This window comes from Vicugna pacos, chromosome 33 (genome assembly GCF_048564905.1).
Source record: "Vicugna pacos chromosome 33, VicPac4, whole genome shotgun sequence".
Classification (NCBI taxonomy): Eukaryota; Metazoa; Chordata; class Mammalia; order Artiodactyla; family Camelidae; genus Vicugna; species Vicugna pacos.
In genome coordinates this window covers 14,328,155-14,346,237 of record NC_133019.1, presented here as the reverse complement: position 1 = coordinate 14,346,237, position 18,083 = coordinate 14,328,155, and positions in this window count along the sequence as shown.

The window sequence follows — 18,083 nt, the reverse complement described above, 5'->3', positions numbered from 1 at the left end:
GCAGTGATCCTGAGCAGCCGGGGACGGAGCTGTCATTTCTGGTTACAGAGGGCGGGAGAGGGCCTACTCCTGGGGTGGGTCTGTACCTAGATGGGGCAGGAGGAAGCCTTTCAACTACTGCAGCTGCTAAGTATGGGGAAGGTGACTCCATGGGGTGGTCAGCAAGTCTGGTAAAGGGGCAAACTGGTGACAAAGCTGGCAGGGCTCAGGCACCTGTGTGTGAATTAGAAAAAGATGTCCTCCTACTGGTAAAGGATGCATGCCTTGATGGAGAGAAGGGAGGGCTGGAGTCAGCCTCCGCTTGGTGCCCTGGCTGGGCACCCTTGTTCAGAGTACCATCTGCCCAGCCATATGCAGCAGACATGAAAACCAGCCTTTGATAAACAAACTCCTTAGCCTGGCACTCTTGGCCCTCTGTAAGCAAGCCCCACTCTGACTGTCCAGCCCAGTCTCTCATGCCCCTTGCCACAAACCCATCCTCCAGCAGAAGGCAATTCCTAACCATTCTCCAAGCCTGCCTTCACCGTCTTCACATTTGTACTTTTGCTACTACTGTTCTTTTTAGCTGTAATGCCCTAACCCACATCTTTGCCTAACATTACCATATGCATTTTTGAGGTTCTGTTCGAGTACCACCTCTTCCAAGAAGCCTCCTCTGGTTGCCTCCAAGTCAAAGTGACAAGTCAAAGTGTCCTAATCTGAGCTCTTACAGTACTCTATCTCTACATCCTCATGTCATCATTTTTTGGTCACCGTTCACCTTTTTCTATCCTGTGTTGTCGTTTTTACATACATTTCTTATCTTCTCTACTAGACTGAGCCCCCTGAGGACAAAACCTGTTCCTTATTAATATCACATAGCCCATAGCATCAGTGGTATACCTGGCACAGAAGGATGCTCTCTAGGCCATTTAGTGGAAAGAGTATTGGGCAAAGCTGGTTTAGATTCCAGCTCTTGTCACTTGAAGACAATAATAGCTAATCATCATTTATTTTTATATATGTCAGGCACTGTTGAGAGTGCTTACCATGGAGGAAATTACTGAATTCCCCTAAGCAGTCTGGATAAGTTCTGTTTTTTTATCTCCCAGTGCAGAACAGAAAGCTGAGACACAGAGAGGTTAAGTATTGTAAGGAGCACAAGTGAGATGGGAACCCAAGCCAGCTGGTCCAGAGTCCACATCTATAACCATGCACTGAGCTACCTAATACTGGTTGATGGACCTTGGATTTAATTAACCTGACTCTCACCTTCTCCATCTGTAAAATGGGGATACTAATACCTATAAATTATATATGTACATATAAGAATTGTATATTAACTATAGATTCGTGGAGCATAATAAATCCCCAATAAAAATTAGTCACCACTAATAAATATGTTTTGAATGAAGAAAATAAAGAAAGTAGAAATTTTGTCTTGCGGGGCAGTGTATCTAATAGGAATACAATGCAAGCCACAAATGTTATTTAAATTTTTCTAATAAAGGCAAAACAAACATAAAATTAATTTCATAAGGTATTTTATTTAACCCCAGTATACCCTAAATTTTATTATCTCAACATGCAATCAATATAAAAATTGTCAGTGAGATATGTTATGTTATTTCTTTATAGTAAGTCTTCAAAATCTGGCTTGTGTTTTATACCTAGAGCACATCTTAATTTGGACTAACCACATTTCAAATATTCAAGAGCTGCACATGGCTAGTAGCTACCATATCAGACAACACAGATCTAGCAAGTCTAAGAAACAAAATCCCTCTCTGAAAAATCCTATTAGCAAGTCAAACGTTTGCTATTTGAGTCATAATGAATTTTTTCTTTTCAAGAGCTCATCATTAAAATGTAAATACTTCTGGAAAATATCAGCTAATGCTGAAACTGGGGCCATCTCAGACTAGCGGGACACTCAGAAGCCACATTTGGTGGTTATAAGTGTGAATCTTGGATTCGGACAGATCTGAGTTCAAATCATGACTCTGCCTCTTACACCACCTGTGACCTTGGCTGAGTCCTTAACGTCACTGAGCGCAGTTTCCTTATCAGTGAGGATGGTGCTAGCATTAGGATCAAGGGAGAGAAGGCTGGCGGGGCCAGCACAGAGGCTCAGTAAGTGTTAGCCCAACCCCTTTCCCATAGATCTCTGTGTCCCTGTGTGTGTGTCCCTCTCCCTAGACCCCTCCTCTATCACACAGACACACCCTTAAGGCTTTTGCCCAGATGAGCTACGATTATTGGGGCCCTAACCCTCACAAGGATTTGCTCAGAGCCTACGAACCTAGAACACAGGCACCAAGGAGAGTCCCAGAAAGGTGCATTGTGCTGATAATAGTCGTTTCGATGGCAGTTCAGATCCATGACGAGGCCAACTTACCCTTGGAGCCTGGTCTCAGCCTCTGCACTGGTCCTCGACCCCTGCCTGGGTCCCTGTTTCTGGGCAGTCGGGTAGAGCAGGCTGGCCTGCAGTGTGCCTGCTCCCATCAGACCCAGACGTGGGTCCCCGTCTGAGAAGTGGACTCTCCCTCTGGTCCGTCTACAAGTGCCTCTTCTGATCGTTTGCCTCCTACAACCTTCCTCTCCGAGGGCCAGGGCTTGTTTATTATTTTGTCCTACACGATGTCACTTAATTTGGTCACGTTCCACCTGTAAAGCAAAAGCGAGCTGTGTGAGGGGCCCCGTAAGGAGGTAAGCACAAATCGAAGAGCCCTGGGGCCAAGGTCTGCATGTCCGGTGTCATCCAAGGGCTGGGGTGGATTTCTGGGATAAACGGAAAAAGCCCTGGTCAAGAGGAAAAGCCTAGAAAAAGAGCAGACTGCTTTGAGCCACGAAGACCAGTGAAGGGCATAATGACATGCGGAACGGCATGAGCAGAAGTCCGGGGTCGTCAAGAGAAACACGGGAATGACCCATGAACGGCTCAGGAAGTCCCGGAAGCTAAGTGCGTATGTGAGGTGTCAGTTTCAGAACCATCCTTTCACTCGAGGCCCTCGTAGGCTCTTGGGGGTGGGAGCTCCCAGAGCCCCCTCGCTTGTTTGCCAGGGCTTGCAAACACCCCTGAGCCCATGCTGAAAACACCTGCCCCTTTAACTTGGACTCATCTCCATCAGCGCCAACCCCTGATCGAGCCGTGGCTGGCTAAGTCAGCATGCATGGCCATCCTGAAACAGTGCCGTTTCTGTTCCAGTCCTTCTAGGCCGTGGCCTCGCCAACCTTGCTCTCACTTAGAGGCCATGCCCACCTAATCCTGAGTGATGACATTTGGACGCTTACCATTTGGAAGAATTAGACTGACACAGCTAGGAGGTGGCAGAGACTATCAGTGAAGGGTTCTAGTGCCAGAAAGACCCAAATAGAAATTCCAGCTCTACCACTTCTTGCGCAATTGTGCAACCTTGATCAAGTGGTTTAATCTCAATTTTTATCCTCTGTGAAACGGGTGTGATAAGATCTACCTTAACAGAGTTGCTGAGTTATCAATGAGAGAATAATATATATAAAGAGCATTCAATACCCAGTACATAGGAAGCACTGATTCAGTAGTACCTTAATTTAAACACATAAGTGAACATCTCCCGGGGCTGACCAGGGATGGAGTGCAAAATCCTGAGCCTGGCCCACAAGGCCCCATGCACGCTGACCTTCATCTCCTCCATCCAATCTTTCCCAGCCTCCATGGAGCCTCCTCAGTCCAGCCATACTCAACCACACATAGTTCCAGAACCAGCCACGTGTCCTGCTGCCTCTGAGACTTTGCACAAGCCACCTCTTCTTCTTAGGACGTCCTCTCCCACCCTCTTCACCTGACTGGCTCCAACTCCCACCAATCAGCTCCCCAGCCATGTCCTGCAAAGTCTTCCCTAGTCCTCCACCTGAAATGCAGGGCTCCCCTTCTGTGGACTCTAAGGCCCCTGACAGGCCCCTCGGCCATATCTCTACTCTTTGTGCCATGAGCCCCAACCAAAAACTCTCTGAGAGCAGGGCCCGGACACAGAAATAGTTACTAAGAGCAGATATGTAGTGAGTGCTTACTTTGTTTCCAAGGAGGATGCTGTGCCCTTTACATATATTATCTCACTGAATCCTCAGTCATCTATGGAGTGGACGCTGTTATTCGCTCTGTTTTTCAGCTGGAGAATCTGAGGCTTCCGCGCATTGAGTAACTTGTCCTTGTGAAACCAACTGTGTGAGGCGGCGGAGATTCCAACCCTGAGTCATCTCACTCCAAAGCCTGAGCACTTAGCCGTGCCACGCGAAGACCAGTGAAGGGATGAAGGAATGACACAATCAAGCTCAAAGTGGAATAAAGAAGTACACTCTTTGAACAATCATTTGTGGTCTTTTTGCTGCATGTTTATAATTTACAAGACATATCCCTCTCTGTGGTGAAATATTTTACAGAACAAGAACTTAAAGAGAAATAAAACACTGGACAATGGCTTTCACAATCACTCTGCCTATGTAACGACTGCCCAACACCCCAGGGGTCAGCCCACCACCCTTGGAGGATGCAGGGCTCGGTGACTGGCCCCCTCCTTTCTGTTTTCTTCCTCCTCCTTCCCGTGGAGCGGTTCTCCCGACTGTGTCACTGCAGAAGCTACTGAGGAACTGAGCGCCAACAAGTTCCAGGCACAAGCGGTGGGCATGTGGACTGGCCATCCCACCTTCCTAGGAGGAAACGGGAGGGAAAAAAGAAACATCTGGAAGCAGCAGCATTTCGTTCTGGACCTTGCGCACATGAATGATGCACTAAGACAATTCTCTGCCTTATCATAAATTCTGCAAACTCATGAACTTTGCAATCTCTGAAGCTCAGCGCTGCATGGGAGCCACTTATCTTGTGCTGAAAGCAATATAAAAACAGATGGCAAAGAGTGCATCGGGAGATAAATCAGCGGCCCGACTGCCAGGAGTCTGTGGACAAACCCAACACGGCCAGACTCTCGACTTTCGGACACAGGGCCTGCTCGGTGGTGGCGGCCACTCCCAGGGTGAGGGGGCCAAGCTGGCAGAGAAGGCGGCTGTTGAGGGGGTTGGGTGGGGGGCAAGCATCATCATAGGCAGCCTTGGGACAGCAGCCAGCCCTTTTCACTGTGGGTGGAGGACAGCTTGGGCTCTGTCTACAAAACCACAGTTGAGACCCGAGCTTTAGTATTTAGAAGGCACTTTCCTGTGGTCGCCACACTGAATCCTCATTGCAACCCTATAAGATACTTATTTTTGCAGTTAGGGAAACTGAGGCTCAAGGATTGTGACTTGGCCAAAGTCATACAGCAGAGTCAGAACTTGAATCAAGGTGTCATGACTGCAGTGCCCTGTCACTCACATCACAGGGTCTGCTTGGATATGTTTGACTCTCACCATCTTTCTGTGAAAAGATGGGACAAAAGTGAAAAAGAAGACTCAGAGTCGACGTACCTGCTTGGGTCAGAAGGCTGGTGTGCAGTTGAACTGTGGAATCTCCATTCGGTACTTCTACCTCCCTGGCCTGCAGGGCAGCCCGGCACATCACCTACAGCCCTCAAAGCCAAAGCAAGCACCCTTAGACCCTGGGCCAGGCCCAGGTCTGCCGGGGACAGGCCCAAAGCAGAGAGGCTGTGAGGGAAAAGGTAGAGACTAAAGGAAGCAGGAATGGTTGGAAGAAGAGAAAGGGTGCATCAAAGGGCAAGAGGCAAAGGAACGGCTGGACAAGAGAACAGGGCCAGGAGGTGGGAAGCTGGCACCTGCCGCAGCTGGTGGAGTGACTCTGTGGCACTGGATCGGTGCAGCCCAACCTTGGGAGATACATGGTGATGCGAGACTGCATCTCTATGTTCTGAAAATGCCACAAATGCCCGCTACTCAGAGGGGCCCAGCAAGAGGCATGTAATGTTTGTCCCTGTGCAGCCGAGATGTATTTAGCGAGCGTCTACTTGGCCCCAGGCACCGCGGAGTGCTAAAACAGAATGCTAATCCAAGCAAACACGGGGAGGTACCAATGTGAACCCAGACCCTTCGAATTAGCTCAGGCCCACAGACCCAAGGCCGGCATAAAGAAGCTCACTCACTTAGGACTCCCAGTGGGAAATGCAGTGGCAAGAACACGGGCCTGGGAGGCAGAGCAATCCAGCGCCAGGCTGCTGACAGTTGAACTTGAGTGGTTAAGTAACCTCTCTGAGCTCTGGGTTCTTCAGTTATGACACTGGGCTGGTGCTGCCCCTTCAAAGACGTGTTGGAGGATTAGATAAGGTGATAGACGAGAGACTCACAGCATCCAGTAAATGTCTATGCCCTCCTCCCACATCTTCTGGAAGGGTGCCCTTTCCTGCATCTCTTAATCATTCCCCAAGCCCATTGTGAGCCCTGTCCCGCACTGCTCACACCCCACCCTCTGCATCCGGTCAGCACTTAAGCCCCAGGTACGGCCTTGCCCATTTGCAGGGGTTGAGGGATCCTCGAGCCTTTGTGCTGTATTTCTGGCCCTTCAGTTGAACTTCCCGAGCTTACGGATAGTACCTCCCATTCACTTAAAACCTCTGCAGGACGTATCACTCTAGGACCCTGGTCCGGGGGGCCGTTGTGTTGAATGACTATGCCCAACGCGACTCAATGTCAGATGCATCTAATGTGTATGGAGTCCCCGTCCTGCTCCACATCCTGCCTGCGAAGGACATTTCACACTCATTGTCTTGTTTAATCTTTCCCCAAATCCCATGAGGTGAGTCTAACATCTCTCTTACCAATGAGGGAACTGAGGTCCAGAGGTGGGAGGGGTTTACCCAAAGCCACATAGATCCTCAGAAGCCAAGCTGGGATTGAATGACAATAAGAATAAAAATGCTGAACATACAGCATCTCTGACATTGTCTCATTTGGGTCTCTCCCAACAAACTTGTAAGATAGGTACTATTATTATTCTTATTTTACATATAAGGAAACTGAGGCACAGAGAAGGCAAGCAACTTTCCCCAGGTCCCATGGGTAGTAAGTGGTTGAACCCAGGTCAGTCTGACTACAGCCTGAGCAGATATATTGATGCCTGGAGGCTTCACTCAGGTTAAGCCTGGCTTCTGTGACTCTGGATTCATAGATGGGCACAGGGCCTGGTTTATTGGGATTCCAGGTGCATGTGCTCCCGGGGCCTGTCTGCACAGACCCGTGGTTTAGGGAAGGATTCTGCCCTGTCCTGCCCACCCAGCCCTCTCCAAGGAAAGGCTGACATCAGTTTGGAAAGCAAGGCAGAGAAAGACCAGATGTGGGGAGGGGCTGAGAGGGGCCTGCCTTTCCCTAGGGCAACAAACAAGATGCCTGCCAGTGTTTTTTCAAAACATCCCTCCCCTCCCCAAAATGAGCAGGCTTACAGCCACGGCTGTTCAGAGACAATAATCACTAATCAAGTTGAAGATTCCTTCTAATCAGTTCAGTTGTTGGAGGAAGAGATGCAGCCGGGCTGGCGCTGGGAGGACGGCCGACCATCATCGCCACATGCGCGAGGGGTTGCCAGGGGTGGTCCCACTGCCCCAACCATCCTGAGCCCAAAGTCTCTCTTGGCTCCCCCACCAGGCATCCAGTACTGCAGCTGCTCTAGGGTGAAGCCTTCCCCGGGTGCTTCTGCCTCCAGCTTCCCTAGATCTCTGACTCAAAGGGACTGGAAACAGCTAGAATGGAATCATTATAGGAGTGCTGCCTCTGAGGTCAGGCACCTAGGGTTCAAGTTTGGCTCTGCCCTTCTGGGTCTGGATCTCTGGAAATGTTACTTGACCCTGCTGCCCCTCTGTTGCAAAAGAGAGATTAAGAACAGGTTGTGTCTTCTGGGAAAGCACTCCTCATCCTTCAAAACGTAGCTCAAATATCACTTCCTCTGTGACTCCTTTGCCAACCAGCATCTTGTCCCCCTCCCTGAATTAACCGTCCCTCTCCTTCGTTTCCCAAAACACAAGACTCAGATGTCTGCCGAAGTACTTACCACGCTGAGTGATGGTTTCGTCATTGACAATTCTGTCTGTTTTCTCGACCAAGAGCACTGGCGGGGAAAAAAACATAATGTCTCCATAACTGTGACCTCGCACCGGCCCAACACAATGCCCAGCACATAATAGATGCTTATGAAGTGTTTGTTGAATGAATAGTGAGTGAAGGATAAACCCGCGGGATGTCTACTCGAATCTGTCATTTGTATTCAAATACGAAGCTTCCCGTCTTATCCAGTGTTGTTGTCAAGCGCAAAAGCTTTTACAGACTCTGACACGTCAGCAATGACCGCCAGCAGCACTGCAGATACACAGGAAATAAGGAAACGGGATGACCAGAAGCGACCACAAAATATTCATCAAGAGTTTGCCTGTTACTGGCAAACGCGCAGATCCTACCTCATTCAATCTAGATTAAACCTCTTATTGGGAAGACTTTAAATTAAGTGTGGCTGAATTAGCTGTCGTTAATTCTTTTCCCACCCTAGATCTGCTCATCCCTGCGCGGGTCCCTGTCTTCCTGGACCGATCGGCTTCCTCTCCGGGGCGCGGGGATTGATCCCCGTCTTGCGCGATATTCAAGGGTGGGGCTCGCAGGCGGGGAGACGCGCGGGTCCTGTGCGCGCAACCGGGCTCCTTCGCTGCGAGCCCCCCGCAGGAGGGCTGCCTGGCGTTGGGTGAGCCGGACAGTGGGCACCGCCCTCGTGGGGCGCCATCGCTAATCTGAGGGCTTGGGGGAGCTTCCGCCGCAAACCCTCATTTCGTAAAACCGAGATGCTGCCGCGTGAGCGAGGCCACGGCACTAAATCTCTTCAAGGGCAGCAAAGGGCAGATGCATTTGCTGCTTTTCCTCTCTTTTCTTCGTTCCCTACCCCCAGCCCCCAAAGGGAGGCCCACTTCCCTATCCTCCTTTGGACGTTCTTGAGGCTGGAGACCTGGCAGGAAGCCCACGGCGCACGGCAGGCAGGACGACCCGGACACATGGAAGGGGATCTGTTGATGAATTGAGTTGTGCCCTCGCAGAAGGATGCCGAAGTCCTAACCCCTCGCACCTGTCAATACGACCTTATTTGGGAATAAGGTCTTTGCAGATTATCAGGTTAACATGAGGTCATTAAGATGGGCCTTAATCCAAATAGGACTAGGGTCTTTGTTAAAAAAAAAATAGTCCTTCTAAGAAACTTCGACAGAGACCTGCACACAAAGAGAACAGCAGAGGAAGGCTGGAGCCATGCTGCCACAGCAGAAGGACCACCAGAAGCCAGGAGAGAGGCCCAGAACAGATCCTCCCCCAGCGCCTTCCAAGGAGCCGGGCCCTGCTGACACCTTGATCTTGAACTTTGAGCCTGCAGAACAGTGAGGAGGAATTTCTGCGGTTTAAGCCGAGTGGGTTGTGGTACTAGGTTACAGCCGCCCTAGAAAACAGTACAGAGCCTCACCAAGTCTTTCCTGAGACAGAGGGGCCCACGGAAGCCACCGCAGGAGAGACATGAAAGAGACGTCTCTGCAATCTGGTGTTTCATGAAGGCGTAGTGGAAAGAGCTCAGGCTTTGGAATCAGGGCCACGTTTGAATCTCTGGTTTCCCACTCCTTGTGTTTCAGTTTCTTCAACTGTAAAATGGGACAGGAGACTGACCTTAACAAGAAGATCAAACCAGAAAATGTATCTAAAGCCTGATGAGGCATGAGCACCTGATTCAACAAATTCAGTTGCTAATGAGTGTCGTGACTGCAATAACTATTAAACGAATACAAAGAAATATGTCGAAAAGACAGGCAGACGTGAGCACTTCGGTGAGACCTTACTGTAGCTCTCTGATTCAGAGCTGCTGGGTCCTGTGTCCCAGAAAGCAGTTTCACCCGCCTGCGGGGCCTCCTCCCCCTTCCTCACGGCCACAGCCCCAGTGTCCGGCGGCAGGAGCAGCTCCAGGGCCCGCCCACGCTCAGGAGCGTCCTTGGGGTCCTCTCTGGTGGGGGAGTAGGGGGATGTGGCATTGATGATTCATGACTCGGCCGCAGTAGCACAAGGACTCCAGGCAGGTTATGAAGCCATCAATCTTGAGCTGAGATTTTCTGGAATGCTGCAACCAGCGAGAAAAGGTTGCTGGGGCCTGGGAGGGGAGATGGGGAGGGGAGACCTTGTCCGGGAAAACGCACAAGAAGAGAAAAGATGTACCATCAAACTGGAGTTGCTAGAAACCTTTTCTACCTGCATCCTCTCTCATCCCGGCCATGCCCTCCCTTTAACCCCCACTCCAAAACACACGCTTGATTCATCCCACCCAGACCAGTGTGGCCCTTGGGAATCTGCCATGCTTGCCAACGAATGGCTGGTGTCAGTCACTGGAAAACTAGGAAAATCCTGAAACTTCTCAACCTTACAGTTAACACTTTCCTTATCCAATTCTAGAATATCTTTCTCCATTGGGCCATTTGCCTACCTAAACTTCCCTCCATCAGACCACTCACCAGCCTCTGACTTATTCCCACCCCTATGCTCACGTGTGACACCCTAGGCTTTAAAATCAGAGTTGGATCAGTGGGGCCCCAGCAGGGAACAGGGTAGACTGAAAACAAGGTAATTGATGGGGAATTCAATAGAGACATTGTCTACCCAAGTATAGGTAGCCTTAGGGAAACCAACAAGAGGTGGTGAGGAGCAGGGCCGGTGGCAGTAGAGAGCCTTACCACCCCTAGGCCAAGAAGAGCAAGGGAAGGGAAGCCTGAGAAAGAAGATGCAAGAAGGAAATGATCAGACCAGCACTGGGACCATCAGAGGCAGGCAGCCCCCTCGAGGCAACCCAGTTTGGAGGGAGGTGGGATGTAAATATCCTGATCTCACTCCCGGCCCTTTCTCCCCACCGCAGTCAGTCATCAGCCAGGAGCCTCCCACTGGCAAAGTCAGTAGGGAGCCAAGGGCAGGGGCACAGTGATGAAGTTCCTGAGCCTGACTCTCCAGGCAACAAAGCAGGGTGAAGAGAGAGGAGGCTCCCGGTGAGCAAGTAGGAGATATCCAGCTTAACGCTTGTGATCAAATTCCCATGCTTCCATTTTTCCAGCTGTGTGACTTTGGACAAATAACTTAACTTCTCTGAGCTCCAGATTCTTTATCTATTTAAAAAATAGATGGACTATGTGTCCTATTATGAGAATAAACAAGGTGATAAAAAGGGCTTAGCACGATGCCTGATAGATCGTTCAATAAACATCTCCTATTTGGTACTTTTAATTTTATCAAAACTCAGGTGAGTTCCCATCTTTCTCTTACATTTTAGCTTTTCCTTTGTTCCCTCTTTGCAAGGTGTATAGTAGTACCAGGCTGTGTTTTGTGTTGTTAGATTACTGAGATACGTAGAAAAAGGTCTTTCTGACTTCGAGATTAAAACATTCACTCATGTTTTTTCTTCCACCTGTAACTGTTGTGTTAGAATCTTTTGTCCTTCTGGAATTGATTTTGTTGAAGAAGAAAGTTGCAAGCACAGGTATGCAGGGAGATTGCTTATATGGGCCCGGAAATTTGCATAGATGAATAAAACGACAGGGTGGGGTTGAGGTCATGGTGGTGAACTGGACAGTGAGGACAGGTCCCTTAAAGAAGTAGTTACTATTCAGCTCAAGCCTCTTGTTCATAGAACAGCTGTCTTTTTTTTTTAATTAGCATTTTAAAAATGATAAATTTCACATAACAAAATTTACCATTTTAGCCATTTTAAAGTGATCGTTTCAAAAATACAAATCACAGCCTGTCATCCCACCAGCAGCAGCTTAGGGGCTGCCAATATCTTCTCATTGCACTTAATAAAATCCGACCTCTATGCCATGGCCCATGGCTCCTTCATGATCTGGCCAATCAGCCTGTGAGATCCGAAAGCTCTCACCTCCCCTTTCTGCTCACTCCCTGGGGCTCCAGCCCCATCGACCTCCTTCTCTTCCTGGATCCATCAGGTCTGTGCATGTCCCAGGTTCTCTGTGCCTCCTACTTCTCCCCAGCGCCTCCGCTCAGCCATCACCTTCTCAGGGAACACTTCCTGAGCGCCTGTTTGAAATGCAGATGTTAATATAAAATCTCCCGGTGTTGAATGGTCAGAAATTAATCCAACCTTTTTACTATTCACTTTTTCAGCTAAACCACACTAGGTCAGGCCAGCAGTCTGTAGCCTGAGGCCCGCACAGGTGGACCACAGGTAGATGCTTTAGGATTTTTCTCCCAAAGGACTACAGCCAGTGGCTCAACCCTATTTTTTTTTTAAATAATCCACCACTCCTTAATTGAAATGCCACCTTCATCATATTCTAAATTCCCATAGTTATTGGGGTTTATTTCTGGACTTTATATTTCTATTCCTAATGTAGCCCAAAACTATTTAGATTATTTCTGCTTCATAGTATGTTTCAATTTCTAACAGTATCCTAATACCTAATTCTCTGTTCATAAACTTTGTATCTTTCCCAGCTATGTCTCATGGCTTCTTTTCCAGGTGATCTTTAGCATTATGTTGTCAAAGTCCTTCTAAAATTCCTGTTTGTGCTTTGATTAGGATCCTTACGAACGTACACTTTCAACTGGGGAAGACTGATGTAATTGCAAAGTTTAATCATTTTGTGAAAGATCAGTATATTTTTCTACTTATTCACCTTGTGTTTAATGAACTTCATTAAAGCTTCAAGTTTTTCTTTACTAGACTCTACACATCTTTTGCCATATTTATTCCTGAATATTGTATCTTTTTTGTTACTAGGAAAGGAAGTTGTTCTTTCATTATGTTTTCTAACTGGTTATTGTTAATAGAATGAAATTAAAAAGACAGCTGTTTATTTTCATATCCTGAATTTTTTAACCAGCCCATTTTGCTAAATTCTTATTTAGTTGTTAATAGCTCTTAAAATGCTTCTCTTAGTTTTACCGGAATTACATGCACATTTAAAAATAATTATTTCACAACTTTCTTTTCAAAATGTACGACTTTTCCCAGCATGTACATCATTGTCTCCACAATAATATTGTCTAATTGTGGGGACAGTAGGCATCCTTTCCTTATTCCCAACTTCAACAAAGATGCTTTTGTAACTTTAAAGCTTGGTGTTGGCTTTAATTTTACAAGAAGAAAGTGGCCCTCTATTCTGAATTTAAATCAAGAACAGGTATTGCATTTTGTCAAATATGTTGTCATTCAGCATCTTTTGAGATGATCCCAAGGGGGATTATCCTGGTTTGACTGCCCGCCTGCTGTGAGCCCACCCTGTAACTCTACCAGGAGCACCTCCAGAATTGCGTGCTGCCAAATCTCGTCCTGCTTACAGTTGAACAGCCCACCTATGGTGGCGACATGGTCCTCTGAAGATTTAAGGGAAGCCCCTAGAACTCCCTCAGTCCCTGGTAAGACATCTCACCCTGTTGTGAAGACACTGCCTGGCAGATAATCCCCAAAGGAGGCTACATGTAGAAACGATGCTACATCTTCCCCTAAAGACTTTCAGGGCTAATTTCTTCAGGCCCCACCACCCTGTTTACCTCCCTTCCCACTCCATTCAGAGCCCCACACGAAAATGTTCCAATGCAAAGTCTGCTCAATTCCTCACCTCTTTGGACCCACAAGACCCTTCTGCGTACCTCCAGAGCCCACATTGTCATTAATGATGCTCCAACTTATCTCTGAAAGCTCCCATCACCTTCTTGCTCAATGAATCCTGGCTCTGCCCTACAACATTGCTTCCCAGGACTCCTCCAAATGGTGGCCACTGTTGCTTCCACAATCCACCTCCCACAGTCTGGAACATACCAAGGGTTCCCCTTTTCTTCCTTGCTGCTTCCAGTCCATCTGTCCTCTAACCTCCCTCTAAACTGCCAACTCCTCTAAAGCACCTGTTATCTGTTAGCCCGCATCCTGTCACCTCACTGGAATGATTCCCTTCATAGTTCCTGTTTGTTCTTAGCCACTTCATCATCCACATCGATCATTCACACAGCACCCAGCCTTTTCACATCCCTGAACCCTTCCCTTTCAGCGAAGTGAGGAGTTTTCCTCCACCTTGACTCAGGCCCTAGACTTTGTCATTCCCAGTAACTGCTCTGCCCTTCCCACTCTCAGATCACTGGCCAACCTCCTTCCACTCATTCACTTCAGAGCTTCTCCTCCAAAATTACTTGAACACCATCTATGACTTCTGTGCATTGGCTTCTCTTTGGTTTTTTTGCTCTCTAAAACTTCTTCCCATTTTTTCTTGTTCTCTCCTTCCTCGTTATTCAGCTTGGATCCCAAATTGCATCACTATAACCTCTCCCTTGTGTATACCCTTATCTCCCTTGCTCTCTTCCTGTTAAATTCACCTGGTAAAACCCCAGCTCTCCCTGCTCACTTGCACTGAAGCTGTAGTATATGGTTACTCAAAATTTTTACCAGATTTCTCTAGAGCTTTATCCCACTCTCCAAGATAACTTTTCACATCATGAGACTGACAGATAGTCATCCCATGATATCTATAACATCCTTAGAAATAAAATCTTTAGTTGGGTATATGGTTGTCCAGAAGACTACATTTCCCATTTTCCTTGCAGCAAGGTGTAGAACTGTGGCCAAATTGTGCCCAGTGGAATTTTCATGTGGAAACTTTCTTTAAAAGACTGCAGACACCCAATCAGCTTACCTCTTCTCTCTTTCTCATTTTGCTGCTTGAAACTTGTATGTGATGGCTGGAGCTTCATTTCAGACTGAGAGGATGAGGACCATGTCCCAGGAATGGTGGAGTGGAAAGCTAAAAAGGACCCTGGACCTCAGGAACTCCACAGAGAAGGGCTCCCACATCAACACGGGGTAGCCTACTTCCAAATATCTACCTTATTTAAGCCACTTTGATTCTGAGTGTCTGCGATTCATACAAAAATAAAATCTTAACCAACAGACACTCTCTCCTTAACCTCCAACACGCCCTTCTTACTCTTTACTCTCAACTGATGACCTTGCTTCTTATTTTGATGAGAAATAGATGCACTTCCACCCACTAGCAAACCTATCAACCTACCTGCTTCCGTGTGTGCATCCTCTGTCACTCTTTCTTGACAGTGGGTGAACCCAACTGCGCCTGTTCCTCCACTCGTGCGTAGAAGCCTGCCTCTCATTTACTCAAGGGTTTTGTTCCTGCAGTTAATCACCTCTCTCTTGCATCATCAACATTTCCCATTTTAGAGGATCGCTCCAAATAACATAAAAAAATGCTTCACTTTCTCTCATATTTAAAAAAATTCAAAAATACGTTCTCCAGCTTTTTCCTCTGTTGCTTTATACTAAAACCCCTTGCCTACTAGATGTCTGTTCTTAAAGTCTCCTCTCCTCCCGTACTTTCTTGAGCATAATTCCACCAGGCTTTCATCTCCGTAATATCATGAAAATCCTCTTTACAAGGTAGTCACAACCTTCGCCTTTCCAAATCCGAGTCAGTTCTCCTGTCACCTGGCATCTCAGCAGTAAGTCAGCACAGAGGATTAACACTTCTACCTTCAGACGTTGTCTTCACTTGGTTTGGGGGATACCAGTCTCTTTTAATTTCTTCCTGCTTCACAGACTGCTCCTTCTCAGTCTCTCGGCTGATTCTTCCATTTCTTTGACCTCGAAGTGATCATGTGCCCTTGGACTCAGGCCACAGACCTCTTCTAAACTCATTCAGTGCAACGATGGCTTTAGTTGTCCTCTGTATACTGACCACTTCTCATTTCACTGCGTATCTTTAGGTCTGACCTCGGTCCTGAACTCCAGACTTATACATCCACCTGTCTATTCTATATCTCCAATTGGATGACGAATAAGCATTTCAAAATTAACACAGCCAAAATCAAGTTCCCGAAAGTGGCAGACTTGGGTAAGGAGGGGAAGCCAGGCTGGCCTTAGATGGTCATGTCCACATCGACAGGACCATTCTGAAAAATGGGCTTCCATGCACCTACCTGCCCAGGCCCCAAACCCTTGCAGTCATTCTTTAACCCTCTCTCTCTCTCTCTCTTTTTCATTCTTGACTCCCTTTGTGGATTCCCCATCTAATCCGTCAACAAATCCTGTCAACTCTATTTTAAGAATGAGGCCAGAAACTAATTACTTTCCCACCTCCATTGCTACTACCTTTGTCCAAGCTGCTTATCCCTTCCTGGGACAACTACAGGGAATCATAACTAATCTGTTCACCTGGCCACCTCTCTGATCTCACCTGTGACCATTCTGCCCACCTCCCACTTCTCCCAGTGTGACTTCTGCTCCAGTCACACTGCCTCCTTGCTGGTCCTTCAACCCGCCAAGCACGCTCCTGCCTGAGAGCCCTTGCCCACGCGGCCCGTGATCCTTGAGATGTTCTTCGCCTAGGTAGTCGCATTTCCCTCCTTCACTTCACTTAGGTGCACCTGCTCAAAATGCACCTTGTCAGAGAGGCTTTCTTGGACCACCCTATCCAAAACAGCACCCCAACCTCTCCATCATTTTCTATGCGTTGCCCATTGTTGTACTGTCTTTATAGCATTTATCACTGCCTGATGCTATATTATCTATGTATTCACTTCTGTATCATGTGTCTCTCCTCATTGAAAATATAAGCTGCACAAAAACAGGCACTTTGCCCCCCTCCCCTCCTGCTAATCTCCAGCACCTAGAATAGTGCCTGATAACAGAGGCAACATAAACATTCCTTATTCCTTTTAATCTTTCAACTAAGAATCACATGGGTAGAAGTTAGCCTCCGCAGCAGGTGGCTGGGGGCAGGATGAGAAATACTGATGACCAGTCTCTCATGAGAAGCTCGTCTTCTGACTGGGAGCTGGGGGAGGGAGCCCTGTATTCTTGGCTGCACCAGTCTCGAGTGGAGTTTCTGTCTCCCTGGGCAAGGAGGAGGGAGTGGGGTTTGGTGCAAATACTAGGACTTTGGCTTTTCTTGGAGTTTTAGTAGATTTTCTTGGATAAATATTTCTTCATTTGTTGTATGCCCTCAGGACCATTTCCAGAGAACTTAACTTTTTTTTTTTTCAATAATTTTCACTAGGTTTGTGAGAGGATAGCTCCTTGGAGCTCTTTACACTGTTATGCCAGAAGTGAAATTGATATTCCATATAGATCATCTGCTTTTATCACTGGATCCTGACAGGATAAATTTTTCCCTTGCTAAATTTTTTTGTTTATGCCTCGATACAGAGAGTTGAGTTAATATCAGTCCTCAGTGAATCACTATAGTATTGTTGGTGCAGGGCCCCTCTGTTGTGAATACATTTAAAACTAAACTCTTCTTTTTTGGGAGGGGTAATTAGGTGTATATATATATACACATATACATACATATATATACATATACTTATATATATATATTTTTGAATTTAATGGAGGTACTGGGGAAGCATGCACTCTACCACTGAGATATATGCTCTCCCCTATTATGAAATATTTCTAAAGCTTTTTCTCCTTTAATTCCAATGCCTCACTCCTATTTCTTTCCCAGCCTCATAGGCAGTCAGACTGTTGTGTTTATTAAGTATTTTTGTACTTCATGTCATGTGAATCATATATTGCATTATATATCAACTTCTTTTTCTTTTTCACTTAACACTAGGATCTAACCATGAATATATCTAGTCTGCTGCTCTTCAGTGCTAGTGGTGCTCCAGGATGTGCACCCACCCCATCATATCTGCCCACACTCCCAGCAATGGACAAATGGACACTAGATTGCCTTCAACTCCCTCACCACAAATAGTGTTGCAATGGATTACAGACTTGGGTCCCTGGACTCTTTAATCAATAGACATTGATAAGAGGCCAGATGAGAAATTCAGGCAAGGCTTTAATGGGACTCGTGTTGCAGCACAAGGGAGCAAGAACAAGAAATAGGTGCCCTTGCTTACTCCCCAAGGAGGGTGGGGAGGGTAAATGTGGATCAGTGGGTAAGGTGGAGAGGTGGCTTAGATGGTCTGCCCACCCCCTTGGTGGTGTAGTTTGCAGAGATCATGTATACTACCCTTCTTTTGCTCCCCGCACCTTAGAAATGGCAGTGGGTTTTAGTCTTTTTGTATCTTGTTGTTCATAATTTGCCCCAACTACACAGGCATGCAGTTATTTTTAGTCCCTTATAGTTCCTTTGTATTCTGTTGCTCAAGGAGGTGTTTGT